The sequence below is a fragment of the Schistocerca americana genome, chromosome 3 (assembly GCF_021461395.2).
Source record: "Schistocerca americana isolate TAMUIC-IGC-003095 chromosome 3, iqSchAmer2.1, whole genome shotgun sequence".
Lineage (NCBI taxonomy): Eukaryota > Metazoa > Arthropoda > Insecta > Orthoptera > Acrididae > Schistocerca > Schistocerca americana.
Window position 1 is genome coordinate 475,304,094 of NC_060121.1, and position 21,687 is coordinate 475,325,780.

The following is a 21,687-nucleotide window of genomic DNA, read 5'->3' on the forward strand; positions in this document are numbered from 1 at the left end:
TAGTAGAAGCAGTAACATTATACGAATCCAGCGGGTGCATCATCTGTTTCTCGGTATCATGTTAACTGAGCAAATGATTGAAGGTTACCTTGTAAGTGAAAACATCGATGTATTGACACCGGTTTTACGCGGAAACACTTGCAAAAAAAATGGTTCAAATGGCTCTGAGCACTATGCGACTTAACGTCTGAGGTCATCAGTCGCCTAGAACTTAGAACTAATTAAACCTAACTAACCTAAGGACATCACACACAGCCATGCCCGAGGCAGGATTCGAACCTGCGACCGTAGCGGTCGCTCGGCTCCAGACTGTAGTGCCTAGAACCGCACGGCCACTCCGGCCGGCGAACACTAGCAAGTTCGTGATAATCTTAAGTTATAGTTTCTACACTCACACCCAATCACAGTCATTCGTAATACCCAGCTTATGATGACCAACCAAACCCGTTAAAAACGGATTATCTGTGACTGAGTGATCGATCATATATTACACAATTTTACCACTACGAAGTTTCAGCTTGCGCTCACAATTTTGCAACATGCCACGCGGATCTTGATTATTCAAAAGTTAGAGTTTAGTCACAGTTTAAACATTAAAATCGGAATTTCACATGTTTGTTTTCCTCACAGGTTCTTACCCACTTTGCGGTATCCCACGGTCAAGTTTTAATCATTATTCTTTAGAATTAGCACACCTAATCAGAGCTCCTTACATCCGCTTCCGAACCTAATGCTAGCTGAGCTTCGAAGTGAAATTTAGTCTTCACAAAGCAGTTATTTAGCTCACAAAACAAGCGCGAACGTACTGTCTTCTGACTGGCTGATACACATCATAGCCAGTCCTATATTAGCCAATACTGCGTCGTTTACATTTGTCAATAACAACTCAATAGCTTTTATGAACAATCTACTAAATGAACAAATTTAGAAACTCTACATATATCAGAATTACTCCTTCTTCAGATAACAGAATTATTGTACAATGTTTCTTGTTTTCAAAGCCCCTTTAACTGGCTAGATGTACATTACAAAATTCCCCTGAGAGTATAATTTACTTTCTCCGTATGATCACAGGTCTCACGCTAACGTGTATACGGTTAATAGTCATAACAATATTCATTTAATCACTTACTTTCCGGTCATATCATCATTCACATAAATAAATTAGCAATAATTAATGACAGACGTAATAATCAGAATAACTACACTTAAACTACTCAGCTGCTGTCGTAACTAAATGCAGCTAACTATTGATCAGGGCGCTTTTGTCTTGCGATAAGCGTGACTCATTGTCTGCCCGCTACCGTCTCTTACTTGACATACTCTTCACTCTGTAATGCCGCACTACTACCGTAGTCGATAAAGACTGGAGGTAAATGGCTCCTAGACATTTCAGAAGTATTGGAGGAGCAAGAGGACAGAGGGGGGGGGGGATATCTCTGAAGACTTTTTAAAATCTGCCTCTACAGCAATAATAATTTATTGTGTATTGTAAGGCAATTGTGACATAGATTCTGCAGCTGTGAAGTGCCGTTAACGAAACTCCACGTTGTCAAATTTCATTGTTCAACTTTTGACATATTGCAAATGTAAACCGTTAACTCCGTAAATCCATTTAAGGGCTAATATGTAACAATGCCAGCCCCTCCATTTCCAACAAATCTTGTGTCTTGGTTGTAGTGACAGCATGATCTCTAATCTAGCCCGAGGTCTTGTTTAGATTGTGAGGTGATGATATGATTGTGAAGGCAAAGAGTATTAATGCCAAATGAAGGATTTTGGTAACAAACTAACGTATAGTATAGCGTAATGTATAAATTCGAGCCATACGTAAACCCACTTCACCAAATTTAATGGAGTTTTCATCATAAAAACTAAAAATTCACGAAAATTAGAGATTATGGAAAAGTCTCCAATAAAACCCATGGGGCTACTACCTCACTTTATCCATTTATGCTACCAAAAAATTAGCATGCAGATGAGAACATATTAATGACCTCTGTCCTGAGGCTAGATTTTCTGAATGATAGATTTATAATAATTGTATATTAATACCTCTAGCTGCTGACGGACGTTGATATATGTCGGCGGAGAGGTGAACATGTGTTCCGCGACCGGGACTCGAAAGAACAGCACCATATCCATATAAGTATAGGCCTATAGTTACGGCAATACAGGCCACGACAATCTTTTTCTGTGCTGATGCTCACATAGTACCTGAACTCTTACCGGGACTTGGTTAGAATGTCTTCCACGAGTAATGAGTGTGTTGGTGTGGGACACTACCAATGTAGTGCGTGGACATACAAGGTGAGAATGTGGGTCTCGGGAGAGGCGTCCGCGAGATAGTCCCTGCAGTCGCACTATCCTCTGTGCCCTCGGTGTCTCAGATGGATAGAGCGTCTGCGATGTAAGCTGGAGATTCAGGGTTCGAGTCGCGGTCAGGGTACACATTTTCACCTGTCCCCATTCATATATATCAACGCTCGTCAGCAGCTGGAGGTATTTATATATAATTCTAATTTCGATCTAGACAGCTGCAGGTCATCAATAATATCATGTCCGACAGAACAGACACCATATCAATACAAGTAAGATAGATTTATGTTTCTGTCGGGATGTACTTATGGGACGAAACACGAATAAATCACTGAATTAAAAAAATAAATAAACTCGATTCACCAAAATAGTAGGGCCTGTAGCATATATGCTATGTGCCTCAATTACTTTTTTCTGTGAAACAGAGATATATTTTGCATTTAATGCACTGCACAAATGGTGTAAGCCTTATATGCAGACAACCTGCAAATTGAGGGAATTTTCTAGGTATTATTCATCTTCACAGGAAGATGCATGACGTGGAACACTTTTTCTGATGACAGTGGTACAGATAGCGGTGTCTTCCTCACTGGAATTGCATCATATGTTACATCACATACCTCCTCTTCTTCTTCCTCTGCTTTTCTGTTTTGAATGGGAACCTACTGGTCATTTCAGAATTTAACCGAGTACTACAACGAAAAAAATATGTCACCGTATTATTGGGAGGAAATAGACGATCACCTACTCAATAGCGCAAAATATGTTAGAATAGTGCAGCATAAATTAAACATGTTCTAGTTCAAAATTTGTACTAACAAACAGAAATTACCTTTATATCTCGAAGCCACGCCAACGCTGCGATGAACAATTTTCTTCAAGCAAATGTGGAAACCTACTGGGAGCTGGTAGGAAGAAAAACAAGTGATTCACACAAAACGCATGGTCTCATGTGGACGCTACAAACAAGCACAGCAATTTATCTCAATCTTTGACCTAGAAAAAAAGAAAAGTTGGATATAACATATAGCCTACGTAAGAAATGATGAGTTTATTGATTGTATGGGCTCTATTGAAAGCTCTTCGAACTAAGTTCGGTTCTGCATAGCAATATCTCACGCGCACGTAGTGGTTGTAGTAATACTATTTGCTTGAAATGAGGCTGGTGCTTGAGGCGTCGTGGATGCCGATTGGATTATTTGTCTTTATGTGACTCTGAACATAATAGGTAAGTGACGAGAGGTCTACATACCGGCGTATGAATTCCACTGGGCTACGTTAGAGACAGTTTTACGTTGTTATCTAAGGATGAGGGCGGATATCGCACATTTTCAGTGCATCAGGTGTAACCTAGCGTAAGAGTAATTATGTTCATTTTTGCCAGAAGCGAATATTTATATCTCTACATCATCTCCTACGATCTGAATGCAAGTGAAAAGAAATTTCAGTTACTTGCTCACAACTTCCTTACAACTGAACATTTTATTTGCCAGTGTAATTATATCATAAACCGAGAGAAATTTAATTCAAGTTGTATTTTTTGTTCCTCGGCCTATTTTTCTGCAATCGTAGTTATAACAGATATACAGGTTAATGCCGTCTTTTGCGAGTGTAGCAACAGTCGTATCGCTTTAGTTTAAAGACTCATCGGTGGTTTCTTACTTTACTGTTTACGTTCTTCTGCACATATGTGTCAGATTTTTGTACATAGCACTTTACTGACTCACCATTTCATGTACTACAATGTGCACGGTAGTGGAATTTCTCAACATAAAATCGTAAATTTTATTTCCTAACAGTGAAAGAGCTGTGTACTGAGGTCTAACACATGTGTAGAATAAGATTAAGCATGATGTAAAAAACAAACAGAACTTACTTGAAGAAGCTTTCAAATTAATAGAAATTCGTATGATGTTAATAAGTCTTTTATTACAGACGCGAAAGATGGTATTATCCTATAAACTTCGTATTCAGTTCTTCAATTCATGTGTTGTTTTAAATTAACCGAACGAGGTAGCACAGTGATTAGCTCCCTGGACTTAAATTCGAGAGGAGGACGATTCAAAGCCGCATCCGATCTTCCTGATTTAGGCGTTCGTTGATTTTCCTAAATACCTCCAGGCAAAATTTGAAATGGTTCTTTCGAAACAGCACGGCCGATTTTCCTTCCTGCTTTCCGTTTCAAATTAGTATCAAAGGTCATACGGAAACAGGCTTGGTGGATAGCGCAAATAGCTTGTAAGTCATTTTAAAACTCATGGCAAGCCGTTTGACGATCTAAAGTTTGAATAGATCAACTACCTTGTGCATGAATTGTTTCTTTGTCAGCATGTTGCTTTTGATAGCTCGCGCCTCGACTCATTATGCAAACTGTTCTAGAACGTTTCGTATTAAAAGCTACTGATATTTTTACTTTTTTCCAAGACTGTCACCTTCATGCGTCTTTGCCTGACATAACGTTTCACTTTTCTTTTTGAAGCTATCGCTTCACCAACTTCGATACGGCAGGTTTTGTGACATGGCTGTACTAGTGAAACTACGTTTACTTTATAATTTCAGACAGTTTTCACACATAACCATTGTTTTTAGTAGCACGACTTCGAGACATCTTGCAGATGTTAATGGAAAGGCGCAATGGCAGAATCGGTTAACTGCGTTGCCTTGAGTAAACGTTATACAGAATACACCATCCCAGGACAATAGACGCTGCCAGCGATCCCCACGATATTAAAAAACTTAGCTTTTCTTGCGTTTCTGATGAAGAAAACATTGTTAGGATAGAATGTAGATTGCAGTCTTACAAATTCTTTTCTGAAAGTATTTGTATGGAGTGCTGCCATATATGGAAGTGAAACATGGGATATAAACAGCTAAAAGAAGAAGTGAAAAGAGGCTTTTGAAATGTGGTTCTACAGAAAAATGCTGAAGATTATATGGACAGATGATGTAACTAACATGGAGCTACAAAACTGAATTGGGAGGAATATATTTGTGATACAGACTGGTTAGAAGAAGCGATCGGTTGATAGGACACGTTATGAGACTTCAAGGAATCATCACTCTAGTACTGGATGAAGTGTGGGGACTAAACATCGTAGAGGGAAATCAAGAGATGAATACGGTAAGCAGATTCAGGAGGATGTGGTTGCAGTACTTATTCGGAGATGAGAGGCTTGCACAAGATAGAGTAGAATGGAGACCCGCATCAAATCAGTCTTCAGAATGAATACCACAAAAACACCTTTTAACTAGAACATCATGGAAAGCAAGCAAACAATCGAGCTTCACAGTGCGAGGCAGTGGTTTTCCCAAAACGATCCTGTCAAATGCCGAGGCGGTTTCTCTATTAAACACACACACACTGTTCGCTATTTAATGGAAGAAGCATGCATTACACCTCACAACCTTCATTTCTCGTTATCATTATGCACGCTATAGTTTGTGGATTCTAAATTCCCAAATCATATGAAGTTCTAAGTTAACTTCCGTTGGATTTTCTGATGTTGAGAAATTAGAAGGAGCGATCTGTTTTACTTTTAAAGAAACTTTCTGTAGCTTCATCACACAAATTATTTATTTTCGGCGATCGGTATCCACAGATGTAACTGTCGCCTTCTGATCTTCTAAAATTTTATGTTACGATATACTCGCTCATTGTGAATTTACGGCGTTTGAACTTCATACGATTTTGTCATAACGGTTGATAAAATGTAACACATTATACATAGGTTTGTCAGGAATGAAACAGTTACAATTAAAAAGCACCTAGTGCTCATGAACATGTCCGTACAGGAAGCACTCACAGGTGATTGTTTAGTCTTAAAAATCAGAATATACAGTGATTCTCCGTTGTGTTGGTCCGGATGATTCTTCTCCTCAGGCTCGAATGTCGTTAATAAATACCAGACACAACGTGAAACCCCCTAAGTAGAAACGTAAGAAGCGAATCTCTACTAAATGTGTACAGAATTATTTGTATAATCTCCAGATAGTGGGAAGGATTAGTGATAGTGTTATGTAAGTTATAACTCTAATACACAACAAATCATAATAACGTATTTTAAGCAGAGCTATGAAAGCTTAACGAGTATATTTTATCTCACAAGAATATTGGCGACAGAAAAGCCTACATTTACGCTAAATATGAGAAGTAAGTATTTGAAGGTAAAGAAAATTCATGAAAAATGTCTATATCTTGCAGTTCAGTTTTCTAAATTGAAGAAGTAGTACTAGGAAAGAACTTATACGGAATAAAATAAAGGATTAACTAAAGTTCGCCCAGTAGCGTCGTACATTTATCACACATTTGGTACCGTAATCAATTTCCTCTACTTTTGTAGCTCGAAGGTAAGTGTAACCAATAACTTCTCCCACACAACAGGAGAGTTGTAGATATATTGGTACCAAAATGCACTGTAGGTTAGGTTAGGTTAGTGTTTTTTAACGTCCCGTCGACAACGAGGTCATTAGAGACGGAGCACAAGCTCGGGTTAGGGAAGGATGGGGAAGGAAATCGGTCGTGCCCTTTCAAAGGAACCATCCCGGCATTTGCCTGAAACGATTTAGGGAAATCACGGAAAACCTAAATCAGGATGGCTGGAGACAAATGCACTGTAGGGCGTTCTTGTGAACACAGCAGTATGAAGGAGGGCATTTGAGGCTGACTGCAGAACGATTCTACGTCCAACAGCGTACATTTCGCGTAAGGACCGCGAAGACAACATTAGAGAGACAGCCGTTTTTGTTCACTCTATTTGCCGGTGGAATAGGAAAGGAAATGATTAGTAGCGGTACAGGGTACCTTCCACGACGTTTCATACGGTGGCTTCCGGAGTACGTATGTAAATGAAGATTTCAAACTACTTCCATTGTTTGGATTATATACAGAAATTAATTTTTATAAGATTTTGATGCTTCAGGTCACTCTAAGATACACAATCGTCGAAGGCCACAGACTTTGATTTTCAATTCTGAAGGTATTCTACCTATTATTACAGTCCGTGAGTTAAAAATCGAAACAAAGTGGTTCACAAGAATGCTGAATTTATACATCTTACGGACAGTCCTTCCGATAAAAGGGACGTATGTTATAAATCTAAGATCCAGTTCTTGTCATCTGTTATGAGAGTAACAGGCAAAGTAATGAAACAGAATGCCCAACTGTTCAAGAAAAGGCGTACCTGGAGAATAGCCGCTTGTGCCTGGTACCTGCGGAAACAAACATCGAGGATTCCCGTGACACAAGCCCTGGTTCGTATGGGAAGGGGACTTGGTAATCCGGTTCCTGCTCAAGAAGCAGAAATCATCCACTTTGCGTTCGGTTTGGATGGCTGCCGGCGGCCGCATTTCCTGAAGGCAAACTCCGGCGCATGAAATTCGTATGAGGCCCTAAGGGGGGCATAAACCGCAGTCGGTATCGTGGTCGGGATTTATTGCTGGGACTCTGGATGTCGCAGCCGTATGGCCGCCACGAGGTACCTCCCACACCTGAGCTCTCTGCCTTCCCCCTTCTGCGCTACACGACCGCCGCAGGTCTACTGTCATATTCGACGCTCCCGCTCCTACTTTCATTTCTCTGACTTGCAAAGCCGGAGAATACACTGTAGTGTCCGCATTGCAGAGATACTTTGCTGGCGATACATAAGGGATCATCTAGTGCGTCGAGCTCAGCACCCCCCCCCCCCCTCCACCCTCATAATCTGCTGTCTAGAGGCAGCAGTAGGAGATAAAGAGATAGCGAGCAGTGTTCCTGAAACCTATTGTTTCATATTTCCCGCTTCGCTTAAGCGTATAAACTGGAAAGAAACAAATTTTACCATTCACAGTATATGTCACCTAATGGTAGTAAATGCATATCCAGATTAATTTGTACACTACCAAAATTTTATTACAAGTACTGTTGTTCGGTACCAACACGACAGATCTGTAATTAACAAATCTTAGGAACACCCGTGCTGCCCTGCCACATCGTCTTCCGGAAAACATTTTCACTGACAACAGAAGCTCATACCAAATGGGTCGACAATTTTGCCCATTTTTTGAACGATTGTAGTACATTTACAGGTGTATCGAATGCTGCTCTAGCACGATACGCTTTTCAAGAATTTTAGACAGTCTAAGTCTGCATGTACTGTGTTCGACTCACGTCATTTTATTTATTGTTTCCAACCTTCTACTAAACACTTGAATCTCTAAAACAAATTATATTTCTTAGAAAAAGGATGATAAAAGCAATAATAATAATAACAATAATAATAATAATAATAATTCACAAGACGAAAGAGCTGCCGTCAAACAGTTCGAGACCCTTAAAGAATTAGTAGAAAAAGTAGGGTTACAAATGTAATTTGAGAAAACGGAATGCTTATTTTCAAAGACAGAAATCACGAGCCAGAAAGCAAAATATGATAAGTTCATCAGGTTCTTGTACTTCAAATACCTCAGAGGATTCATCGAACCGATAGGGGTTGGAAAAATCTCACAACAAAATCTAGGAAAATTTTAGCATCAGAGTAACGAAAACACAAACATTGCAAACCAAAGTGGTCGATAGAACGTATCAAAGCCGTCTGAGAAAGAAATAAAGCCTATTGGAACAACAAGAATAAACTAAAGAAATGTTGAATGAATTATTTCCGTGACGTCTTTCATTTATTGGGAGAATTTTCCAATAATAATAATATCGACTATTGTGATACAACGGTGGGAGGTCTCATCGAGGTGTTTCTCTGTTCTTACACCTGTCTCTACACCCTCTTCGGGGGCTTACAAGCTTCACAGATATCATAGGCAACAAGTGTGGTTATTATTCTGGTGAGGGTAGTTAACTGAAATATTGAAAATCCGTGTGTGTTTGTACACGTGTTTTTCTTAAACACCTCTTCTCGTAAACGATATACTAATAGCCAGAGAATAGATGGTGGTCAGAATGTATCTTCGCTGTCATGTGAGGTATGCAGTTTGTATTCTGTACACACACTGTCGTTCTTGACATTGGCCGGTCGCTGTGGCTGAGCGGAATGCCAGCACGGTAGTTCAGCGTGTTCGGACAGAGAGCTGGTTGGTCTCTGAAACAAAAAGCTGAGTGAAAGGATCAACAACGAACTTCAACGGATGTCATGTGAAGTCCGCTACGACCGAAAACAACGAACAAAAAAAAAAAAAAAAAAGCTGTTCTAGGCGCTTCAGTTCGGAACCACGCTGCTGCTACAGTCGCAGGTTCGAATCGTGCCTCGGGCATGGATGTGTGTGATGTCCTTAGATTAGTTAGGTTAAAGTAGTTCTAAGTCTAAGGGACTGATGACCTCAGATGTGAAGCCCCATAGTTCTCAGAGCCATTTTTTCTTGACATTATTATGTTCTGGACGTGTTCTAGATCTAGCTACCATTATTCTACGTCCTCCATGTTGACTGTATGTTCGCATATGTCAGTCACCGACCCCAATGGAGATTATACGCTACTGGCCATTAAAATTGCTACACCACGAAGATGACGTGCTACAGACGCGAAATTTAACCGACAGGAAGAAGATGCTGTGACATGCAAATGATTAGCTTTTCAGAGCATTCACACAAGGTTGGCGCCGGTGGCGACAACTACAACGTGCTGACATGAGGAAAGTTTCCAACCGATTTCTCATACACAAACAGCACTTGTCGGGCGTTGCCTGGTAAAACGTTGTTGTGATGCCTCATGTAAGGAGGGGAAATGCGTACCATCACGTTTCCGACTTTGATAAAGCTCGGATTTTAGCCTATCACGATTGCGGATTATCATATCGCAACATTGCTTCTCGCGTTGGTCAAGGTTCAATGACTGTTATCAGAGTCGGAGTCGGTGGCTTCAGTAGGGTAATACGGAACGCCGTGCTGGATCCGAACGGCCTCGTATCACTGGTAGTCAAGATGACAGGTATCTTATCTGCATGGCTGTACCGGATCGTGCAACCACGTCTCGATCTCTGAGTCAACAGATGGGGACGCTTGCAAGACAACAACCATCTACACGAACAGTTCGACGACGTTTGCAGCAGCATGATCAGCTCGGAGACCATGGCTGCGGTTACCCTAGACGCTGCATCACAGACAGGAGCGCCTGGGATGGTGTACTCAATGATGAACCTGCGTGCGCGAATGACAAAACGTCTATTTTTCGGATGAATCCAGGTTCAGTTTACTGCATCATGATGGTCAGATCAGTGTTTGGCGACATCGCGGTGAACTCACATTGGAAGCGTGTATTCGTCATCACCATACTGGCGTATCATCCGGCGTGATCGTATGAGGTGTCATTGGTTACACGTCTCGGTCACCTCTTGTTCGCATGGACGTTACATCACAAATGTGTTACGACCCGTGGCTCTACCATTCATTCGATCCCTGCCAGACCCTACATTTCAACAGGATAATGTACGATCGAATGTTGCACGTCGTGTACGGGCCTTTCTGGATACAGAAAATGAGCGACTGCTGCCCTGGTCAGCACAGTCTCCACATCTCTCACTAGTTGAGAACGTCTGGTCAATGGTGGCCGAGCAACTGGCTCGTGGCAATACGCCACTCACTACCTTTGATGAACTGCGGTATCGTGTTGAAGCTGCATGGACAGCTGTACCTATACACGCCATCTATGCACCCAAATTGCGTGAAAATGTAATCACATGTCAGTTCTAGTATAATATATTCGTCTAATGAACACACGTTTATCATCTGCATTTCTTCTTTGTGTAGCAATTTTAATGGCCAGTAGTGTAACTGACTCGCGCCCTCATTGCCCATAGCTAAGCATCCGCCTCATTACCATCCCGCCATGGGGCAGATCCTCTATCTGGCGCGCCGATTTCGCCGCAGTCTACACCCGAGCGCGCTGGGTCGCTGACCACCAACGACTGGAGGATGTCCTGTCAAGGACCAATGTTGGCAGTCACGTTGGACATGGACTCTATGAGAAACTTTCGAAACCGAATATCGTTTCTAAATTTAGGATTGTCCATTTAGGCGTCGTGTCTACCAAGTGCCAGTCGTATAAAATTTAGGGTGAAGAAAAAACATAATGATATTTTTATATCCTATTATCACGTACTATACAAAACTCTTAATAAATACCCTTGTCAGATATAACAGGAGGGGGTAGGAAGATCTTTTGAAGATCGGAAACAGAAGTGAAATGTCGTGTGGCGAGGGCCTCCCGGCGGGTAGACCCGATCGCATGGTGCAAGTCTTTCGAGGTGACGCCACTTTGGAGACTTACTCGTCGATGAGTTCGAAATGATGATGATGAAGACGACATGAACATCCAGTCCCTGAGCGGAGAAAATCACCAATACAGCCGGGAATCGGACCCGGGCTCCCCGGCATGACAATCCGGTGCGCTGTCCACTCACCTACGGTGGCGGAAGGGAACAGAAGTCACAGAAATTGAGAGGTTATGGAAGTCGACTTTGTTGGTCGCACTTTTGCCGAGGGGTCACTGATTACAAACACATAACAGTGACCCAGTTTACACTACTGTAAGGAAGGATGGCAAAAGACATCGGGGGGCAAGGAGATGTATAATATCTCCTTCAAGATGAGGACATATTACCCAGGAAATAGTCCTTGGCGTAATGTAAGAACGTTTTGTGAGTTGACGAATAGCAGTACGTGATGTTTTACACAGATGCATTGGTCTGTACGTGGTTGGTGTCTCAAAAACCGCTTATACCTGAGAACGACGTAACAATTGTGACATTTTGTTGGTTTTAATGATCGGCTTGTGTGGTTTAGACAAAGACCATTCACTTCTAACCGATGGATAAACAACAGTGCATGGAACACAGTGACAATATATTTGAATACTAACTTCTTGGCTCCTTTTTTGTATACCAATTAAAAATAACCGCTGAGGCTCTTCAATGTGCATCCAGCATCTCTAAGATGATTAGAATGAACTACGTCGGCGCATGATGAGAAATAACTATTGATTATACACCAAGAAAAAGAAAATCAATTTCTAGTTTCTGTGTGTGAAAATGTAGAAGGAAAGCAAACAGTACGCGAATCTCCGCTTGTGCCCATGTTCGGCACGGTTATATTACGTACTTGGATGTAACAAATTAAACTCTAATGCGATGTGACTCTCAAGCGTTCAAGCGTTATCGAATAATCCAGGCTCAAAGTTTCTTGATCATATTGATTATAGAAGGTACGGTAAAAGATTATTCCTTCGGAAATGTAGCTGTTCTTTATAAATTTCCTCTCTCCTTAATTCGAAAATGATAGAACATCTTACCAACCACAGTTTTTCCATTAATCGTATTGTTGGCCAGTACTGATATGACATATTGCAGTAGCACACGCACACGCACACTCACACACACACACACACACACACACACACACAAACACGTACACACGCACACGAGTCATGCAGAATACAAGTTTCCAACAATAACAAATTATTATATTCATACAGTGAACATATGCACATAGAAAATGCCGGACAAAACACACACTATACTCATCCATTACCTGCTTTCTTACTTGTCATGGCGTGACCCCTGCTTTCCCTCTTGAGGGTGATTTCCGTGTCCTCACGGTAAAGCATCCAGCAGTAGTCACCCATCATCCGAACATCCAAAGTTCGATGTTCCTTGCTTACAGAATCCAGTTTTGGATAAAAAATAAATCAATGGGCGAATCTTCATCTAGCATTAGCTGGGAAACTTGTAACACAGATATTTGAAAGAGTTGACACACATAGGTAATGCTTTGACGAACTGCTTCATTATGCCCAGTTTGATTTGTAGAGTGGAAAGAGTACCTTGTCCCTTTCCGCTAGAGGGTCACACTTCATCCTTTTGCCGCCTGGAACCAATTCCATCTTCCGAGGCCATTGCTTTGCAACCACGGGTTGTTACGAGCCCGACTATCTCATTCACAGGTTATACAGGGGAACTTCATACATCCTAACTGTTGTCCTAGAAGCATATCCAACACTTCCAAGTTACCACTCACTACCCAGCTGTGAACCTCATAATGAATGGTAGTAAGAAGCATCTTCTTGTTGCCATACGTTACCTTCGGGTGCACAGAAAGGGAGACAGGGATTGAGGCATACATGTAACCATTATGCAGCAGAACTACTTTCGGGTCTCCTGTGGATGAGCCAATAACCAATTTCCAGTCACCTGACATGCAGGGAATGTTGAACTGACCCATCAGGTCATGTACATCATCGCAATACACTAACAAGTCGTTTTGCTCAAAATACTTCGTGAATATGAATTCGTTTCTTCTGTAGAATGTAATGAATGTATCAACTGTTAACAAATGCCGTCTATACGGTATTGCAGTACCTGTGTTCACAGTTGCGAATACGGACATTAGCTGTGTAAGGGAATAACTAAAATGAAAATATCTCGCTTTACGCGTGCTGCCACGTTAATCGCTTTAGCTATCCCTGCACTATTCACGGCCAGACCCAAACATTCATGCGTTGTCGTTCCTGCGTCACAACCTGCACTCGAAGACGCATTGTGTAATTCTCTTAAAGGGGAGACATTTTAATTGAAAGTCGCTGCCTGTTATCGGCGGATAAATACGATATTTCAGAGCGTTTTTAATTAAGAAGAACGATGCAATGAATGCTACACAGGCACTGCCGTTATTAGAAACGTCAAGACTATATGTGGAAGAGGCAATACATACGCAGTTTGATAAAGCTGAAATCTACTCAGCCTCCTTCTAAATTAGGAGAGTAATAAGCTCATCAAAAAGTAAAAACTCATATGGAATTGATGGCATCTCTCACAGAGTACTAAAAGCTTATTCCCAATGCATGACCAGGATTCTGAACCACATATGGTATAGCTCACTGACACAGGGAATGTTTCCTGATAGACTGAAGTACGCTATTCTTAAATCAGCACATAAAACGGTGGATATGTCTGGTGACAACAACTCACGTTTTAGACCTTTCACGAAGAAGTGATGTATTGAAGAGTGGTTTCACATATCTGCAAAAAATTAAGTACTTAAGAAGTGTCAGTTTGGTTTTCAGAAAGGCTTTGTAATAGGAAATGGTATATACACTTCCCTGACAAAATATTAAATTTTGTGAATAACCGAAAATCAACCACAGGGAGTTTTTGTCTATTAAAGGCTTCTGACTGTGTAAATCATGTAATTCTCCTATATAACTTAAGTATTGTGCTATGAGTGGGACAATGCACAAATGGTGTAATTCATATTTACCTGGAAGAATGGACAATCTTTTAATAAACTGTTCACATGATGCAAAAACATCAATAGATTAGTGGAACTAGTGAGGTATCAAGATTTAACTTCCACAGGGTTTAGCCTCAGTTCCCTTATTACTCTTATTATCTATTGATGATAAGTCACTGGAAACTCATGAAGATGCAAAGCTAGCTCTCTTTGTTGATGGTACAAGTATAATAATCACAGCCAACTAACAAGAATTCACGGAGTAAAATATAAATAATGCCTTTCAGAAAATTATTAAGCGATTCTCTGCAAATAGACTAAAAGTAAATTTTTATGAAACATGGTATATCCAGTGTTGTAAAGTAAGTTAAAAAAGCCATTAATAAATAAAGACTGTGAAAACAAGTCTCTGGCTAAGACAGAATAATGAATATTTTTGACTGTATACTTTGATGAGAAACTGAATTGCAAGAAACACATTGATGATCTGCTGAAACGTTTGAGCTGAGCTACACACGCTATTATAATTATTATGAATTTTGTCGATAAATACATCAATCAATTTGCTTACTACACAAGCTTCCATTCACTGCTTTCGTATAGCCTTGTATTTTGGGATAATTACTCATTAACAGATGAAGTACTCATTGCACAGAGATGTGTACTCAGAATGCTTGTCGGAGCCCACTCAAGAATTTTCGAACACAACATTTAAAAAGAAATTATCGTTATAAATATTTTGAATTTCTTATTTTTTGTTAACAGACTTCTCATTAAGTCTGATGGTAAAACAGCTTTCTTGTGCTCTTGATTGCCCAGTTTCCCTTTCAGCAATATTCCAAATTGTTTTACTCGTACTACCAGAGGTGATAATGTTAGACCTAATACACACACTTCTGCATTTTTTAATACATTTCCTTAATATAGCACACTACTTTTTATAATATTTGATTATTTCTGCGGCATTACGCTTTCCTCTTTTTGGATAGATTTTCCTTTTCCAGTTACAATAAAATGTTATTCTTTCAGAAGTCATTGTTTCTTACGTGGTTTCATTCATTCCTTGGGGAAACTGTTTATTCACAAACGTTGTTCAAAAATGGTTCAAATGGCTCTGTGCACTATGCGACTTAGCTTCTGTGGTCATCAGTCGCCTAGAACTTAGAACTAATTAAACTTAACTAGCCTAAGAACAACACACACATCCATGCCCGAGGCAGGATTCGAACCGGCGACCGTAGCGGTCGCTCGGTTCCGGACTGTAGCACCTAGAACCGCACGGCCACTCCGGCCGGTAAACGTTGTCATGAAATAATTTATGTTTCAAACCAGTTTCCAAGTCCAGGTACACCTAAACCTAGTCTAGCTGCTGCAAGCTTTCCCTGAAATTTGCAAGTGTTAATTCGTTAACTGAAAGCAACAGTTTGGACGACTGCTTTGCATTGCTGTAGGGAGCTATTTCACATAATCTAATACTCTATGTGTACATTCTGACCATTCTTAAGAGGAGACTGTTTCATTTGACCAAATTCATTGTTTTCCTATGAAAATAATATCTATGAGTTAGCTGCCACCCTCCACTATCTGAATAGAAAAATCAATAACTCATGTCAAATTGGAAGAACAGAGTACTAGTTCAGTGTCATTTTTCCAGTCAGACTCCTTCAGAAAATCCGTATTGAATACCTCCCCCCCCCCCCCCCCCCCCGCCAAAAAAAAAAAAAAAAAAAAATTATTTGCTTCCCTCTGTGTAACAGTCTACACAACAAAAAATCCAAACTTTTCAGAAATAGCTGAAAATTTCCCAATGGGGACCTATAGAAAGCTACAATAATAAAACCACCGTTATTTGTTATTTAGCAGGCATACTCGACGTCAATGTTCCTGTCCACTGTGTCTGACCAACACAGGGGAGGATCGCCCTACTGTGAACCAAGCACGTCATAGCCCCTTCGCACCTACAGCTGTCAGTACAGAACAAGTAACGTATTTTCTGTAACATTCTGTGTCACGCCACTCAATTGGTAGGAGAATAACACAGCCAGGCTAGAAAGTTTACTCGCCCATGCTTAGGCTGCCATTAACACCACAATATAACTGACGGACTTTGGAGTGGTGCCGTAGCTGGTATGAATGGACTGATGGCGGATGGCGTCGCTTTGTGTTCAGCTTCGAATTGTGGTTTTGGACTTCTTCGAATGAACTTGGTGAGTATGGCGGCGACCTGGTGAGAAGTTCAATTCTTCGAGATCTTTGGAGAAGCACAGCGGTGATACTCTTAGCATCATGTATGGGAGGCCATCGGGTATGACCTCACATCGTGGTGTGAGGAGCCAAGGGGTATGACCTGGCGTCATGGATGGCAGTGGATGAGAAACGTTAACTGCACAATGGTATGTCTCAGATATCCTAAATCCTCATGTATTACCTCTCATGTCACACTATTCAAGTGTCATTTTTCAACAGGACAATGCCATTTCACACATCAAAAGTGTCACTATGAACTGTCTGCATGATGAAACTTCCTGGCAGATTAAAACTGTGTGCCGGACCGAGACTCGAACTCGGGACCTTTGCTTTTCGCGGGCAAGTGCTCTACCAAATGAGCTACCCAAGCACAGCTTTACTTCCGCCAGTAGCTGTGAGGACGGGGCACAGAGAATGCAAAAGAGCACAGAGAATGCAAATAATATAACAATAACATCGTTTTCAGCTACTTTTTTCTTAGGAAGTATGCACTACAGATCATCTTCGTGCTTAATTTCGCAATCAACTGCTTAATATTATGTTTTCTGTATGCGCTGAGCTAGTGAATTCGATAGCCTTCTGAAGTGATCAATGTACCGATTATCATTTAATAGGGTAAAGATGTCCACTTCCCTCAGTTATATTGGTTGATCCTGCTTCAGTAACATTAGAGAGAAAAAAGGCAGTCGTAATGAGTATTAGAGAAAAATTCTCTCTCTTGATAATAGGTTTACTGCGATTGCGATCTATTATACGATTTTGAATGGATCTTACAGTATAATCGAATCGTTAAAAAGAAACATAAATAACTTTCTTAAAACGCTCTCGTTAAAACGTTTCCGTAATTCAAAGTCTGTCAGAATTTCCGTTCTGTTGGCGCAGTCAACCAGCCTTTTAGTCTCGATGGATGTTGTCGGTAAATTACAGAGTCACAGTGTTGCAGTCCGTAGTAGGAACAGAGCAACCGAAAAACAATTCCGGGTGTCTCATCGCTGTCGACAAATAAAATGCCTTTTAAATATGCCTCTGGGACGTTTCGATGGCTTGCCGGACACAGAAAACGCACTTTTTATGCAAATGAAATGAGTTCCCATTCATTCTTATACGCCAAGCGACAAGAGCCCAACTCTACTATGCGTTCCGGAGGGCGCAGGCTTGTCGATAATTACACTACGCCGATTTTATTCTGCTTTCTTTTACACCAGAAAACCCAGATTATCCTTAAAATGTGATCCTTGTAGCTGTAACTTTATCATGCAATAGTTAACGCACTCGTTTATCTAACACAGGAGTGAGGCGAATAATCGTATGGGACATTTAACGGAAAATGCTGTAAAGAAAACCAATTGTTTATCCCGACATCTGTTTTAATGTGCTTCCATACCTATGCGTTTATCTCCGTGTTCTAATACGGAAGTGGCATTTGCGCAGTATTAGGTTATTCGTTTACTTTAACTATGAACTCCGTAGGTTAGTATTGTCGGAAAATGGAAGTGTTCGAATAAACAATCTCCGCTTCTCCGTGACACACGAGGAGCGCTAGTACCATAATTTCTCAATGTTGGCAACTTGTGTATAGTTGTTGTTTGCGTATCCTCACTTAAAACATATTTCAGTTTACAGGAAATACTTCAGTCACGTTTACCTCGCTATGCCTGCTGAGTAAAGACCGGTGTTAGGTACTAACTTGACAGTATTCTGTGAGGCAGGTGGCGCTCCCTTAGTCCCGTCCTCTGTCGGTGTATAGCTGTGGCAGGACTGAAGAAAACTTCTACACATAGCAGTTATTTGGGTCTTCCTAGATATGTAAGCATGAGTGATTTATTTATAATTAGACAGCACCATATTTGGTGTGGTTATGAAAGTGCTGGAGGAGACGGTTTCGCTAACATCAGATGCACTGCAACTGGTATTATTTCGGAACGACGACGAATTTGAAGAGTGAAATGAGATTTCAGAGTTAATGAGCCAGTTTACATCGCACAATATATGTGAGACTCACGTAACAGATAAATACGGTAAACAGAGCAGACTTCGCGTTATGTTGCGTTCAGTTTAGCTGTGAACGTTATGAAACTACACATTACTGTGGTCAACCACTCGTATTTGCCATTACATGTTTAATAGGGTTTTGTATATCAATAATTACGTTGATCTATGTTAATAAGGTATGGTTGGAACCAAAAGACAGAGAAATAAAAGTACTTTGCAGAAATTTGAAAGTTATGTAGTTATTTTGATTGCATAGTGGGCTTGTAACCACCTTTCCGGCGTCACAAGCCGCATATATAGTTACATTTTCACCACATATACTTCCTACACGAAGGTTTTGGAAAGTGTGTATGATTGGATTCAACTTATTATTTTCCTGAAATTGGGAAAAACTTTGCCAGAGTGAACAGAATGACGGTAAATTTTATAATCTATTTATCCGTCTCAGTCGCACATCTCTTTTAATAATGTGGCCAGTTTCGACCATAGTCGATCAGCTTAACGTCTTTGTAATTGTGTAATAAACTCCCTCGTGGTAAAGCTATGGATCTCCACATTTACGTAGTTGCAAAAGCAACCGATCCAATCCTCATAGAGCTATTCAGCACAATCAGTATAGTGCACAACAGGATTCTGGTGTAAAGTTCGATATGGATAAGCCAGGTTGCTTGTGCAGAAACATAGATCTGAAGCTAGTCATATCATAAAAATAAATGCGTAATTGAGACGGCAAAATAAACGATAAGTTTTAAATATCAACACAACTGCTAAGTCTTTCGCGATGAATTTCTCGGCATTTGTGAGAACTGTACTAAAAAAATTACCCTTGCGTGCGCATGAAACAATTTAGGCACACGTGTAGTCCTTGTATCCAAATATATGTATGAATTCTGTTTCTACTGAGAATGAGTCCGGTGTTATGGCTCTGAGCACTATGGGACTTAACATCTTAGGTCATCAGTCCCCTAGAACTTAGAACTACTTAAACCTAACTAACCTAAGGACATCACACAACACCCAGCCATCACGAGGCAGAGAAAATCCCTGACCCCGCCGGGAATCGAACCCGGGAACCCGGGCGTGGGAAGCGAGAACGCTACCGCACGACCACGAGATGCGGGCCCGGTGTTATGACGATGGCATCAACTTGACGTTTGCGCCAAGTGTATCCATTCTAAACCAGTAAGTAACCAGTGTGAAAAAGTGTCGCCCTGTAACATATCAGTTCCTTAAAATAATTCTTTAACGGTATGGGAGATACTGCACTTACTTGTCACCTATATCCGTTTGATAATTTGAAATAGGTTACTGTTTGGTGTTATGTCACATTGTACTTTTCGTTCTTTGGTTTTTAACTTCCAACATTGGCATGTGATGTTAAACGATTGATCTTTCTATAAATCAGTCTCATGGTTACCAAATTATTAGTCTAATTTTCCATCCTTTTTACGCATAATTAACATTCTACATAAGATTTTCTCAGGCAGTGCCAACCACTTTATTATATAAAGTCTGATTACAGAGAAGATCGACAGATTCCGCCTACAGTTTATATGCTTAACGTCGCAGTCAAGTACCATTGGTCTTATTCTCTGATGTCTCAAAACATGATTCACGGTCTTGTCCTTTCTTCTTCTCAGTCTTTGCCACATGTTCCTTTCTTCCCCAATTCTTCGAAGAACATCCTGATTCCTTACTTATCACTCCACATTACTTTCAACTTTCTTCTTCAGCACTGCATCTCAAAAGCTTCGATGCTTCTCTGTTCCCGTTTTCCCGCTGCCCATACTGTGCTCCAAACGTACATTCTCATAAACTTCTTCCTTAAATTAATGCTTATTTTTGATACTACTCGACTTCTCATAGGCGTGCGTGACCTATTTTCCCAGTGCTAGTCTGATTTTTGTGTCCTCCTTGCTCCTTCCTTCATGGGTTATTTTACTGTCTAGGTAGCAGAATTCAATAATGTAATCTACTTAGCGATCAGCAATTCTGCTGTTAAGTTCCTAACCGCTCTCATTTCTATTGTTTTTCATTATATATACTAAGATGGTATCTGTTCTTTCGGACAGATACCATCGGTGACCATGCAGCACGTTAGAATGAAATTACAATGAAATGAACACCCTTAGCTGCGTACAGGCGTTCACATACGTCAACGGAGACAGATGAAAATGTGTGCCCCGACCGGGACTCGAACCCGGGATCTCCTGCTTACATGGCTGACGCTCTATCCATCTGAGCCACCCAGTACACAGAGAATAGCGCGACTGCAGGGATTTATCTCTGGCACGCCTCCTGCGAAACCCACGTTCTCAATGTATTGTCCCGCACTACATTCGTAGTGCCCTCGCCCATTATACTCATTACACGCGGCGCGTTGCCGATTTCCGTAAGAGTTCGGGCACTGTTCATTCGCACAGAAGAAGAAGATGGTCAAGTGGCCGATGAGCCTTAACTATATATATATTAAGATGGTATCTGTTCTTTCGGCGTGCTAGAGATAAATCCCTGCAGTCGCGCTATCGTCTGTGTCCTCGATGGCTCAGATGGATAGAGCGTCTGCCATGTAAGCAGGAGATCCCAGGCTCGGAGTCCCGGGCGGGGCACACATTTTCATCTGTCCTCGTTGACGTACGTCAACGCCTGTAAGCACCTAAGGGTGTTCATTTCATTGTAATGCTTTTCATTACGTTCGTCTTACTTCTGCTTACTCTCAATCCGTATTCTGTATTTATTAGATTGTACATTCCTTTCAACAGGTCCTGAAAATCCGCTTGACTTTCACTGAGGATGGCAATGTCAACAGTGAGAAACAGTGAATCTTATCGAATCACTGCCTTGAATCTTTCTTTTATTTCAGTTTTCTCCGATGTACAGATTGAACAGTATCTTCGAAAGACTTAATAGTTGTTTTTCACC

At 40.8% G+C, this 21,687-nt stretch overlaps 1 protein-coding gene across 1 annotated transcript in view; it reads left to right on the plus strand.

Moving 5' to 3' along the window:
- The window catches only part of LOC124606160 (dipeptidase 1-like), a 369,120-nt gene that overhangs the window by 285,790 nt on the left and 61,643 nt on the right, over positions 1-21,687 (plus strand). The gene's annotated exons all lie outside the window — the stretch shown is intronic.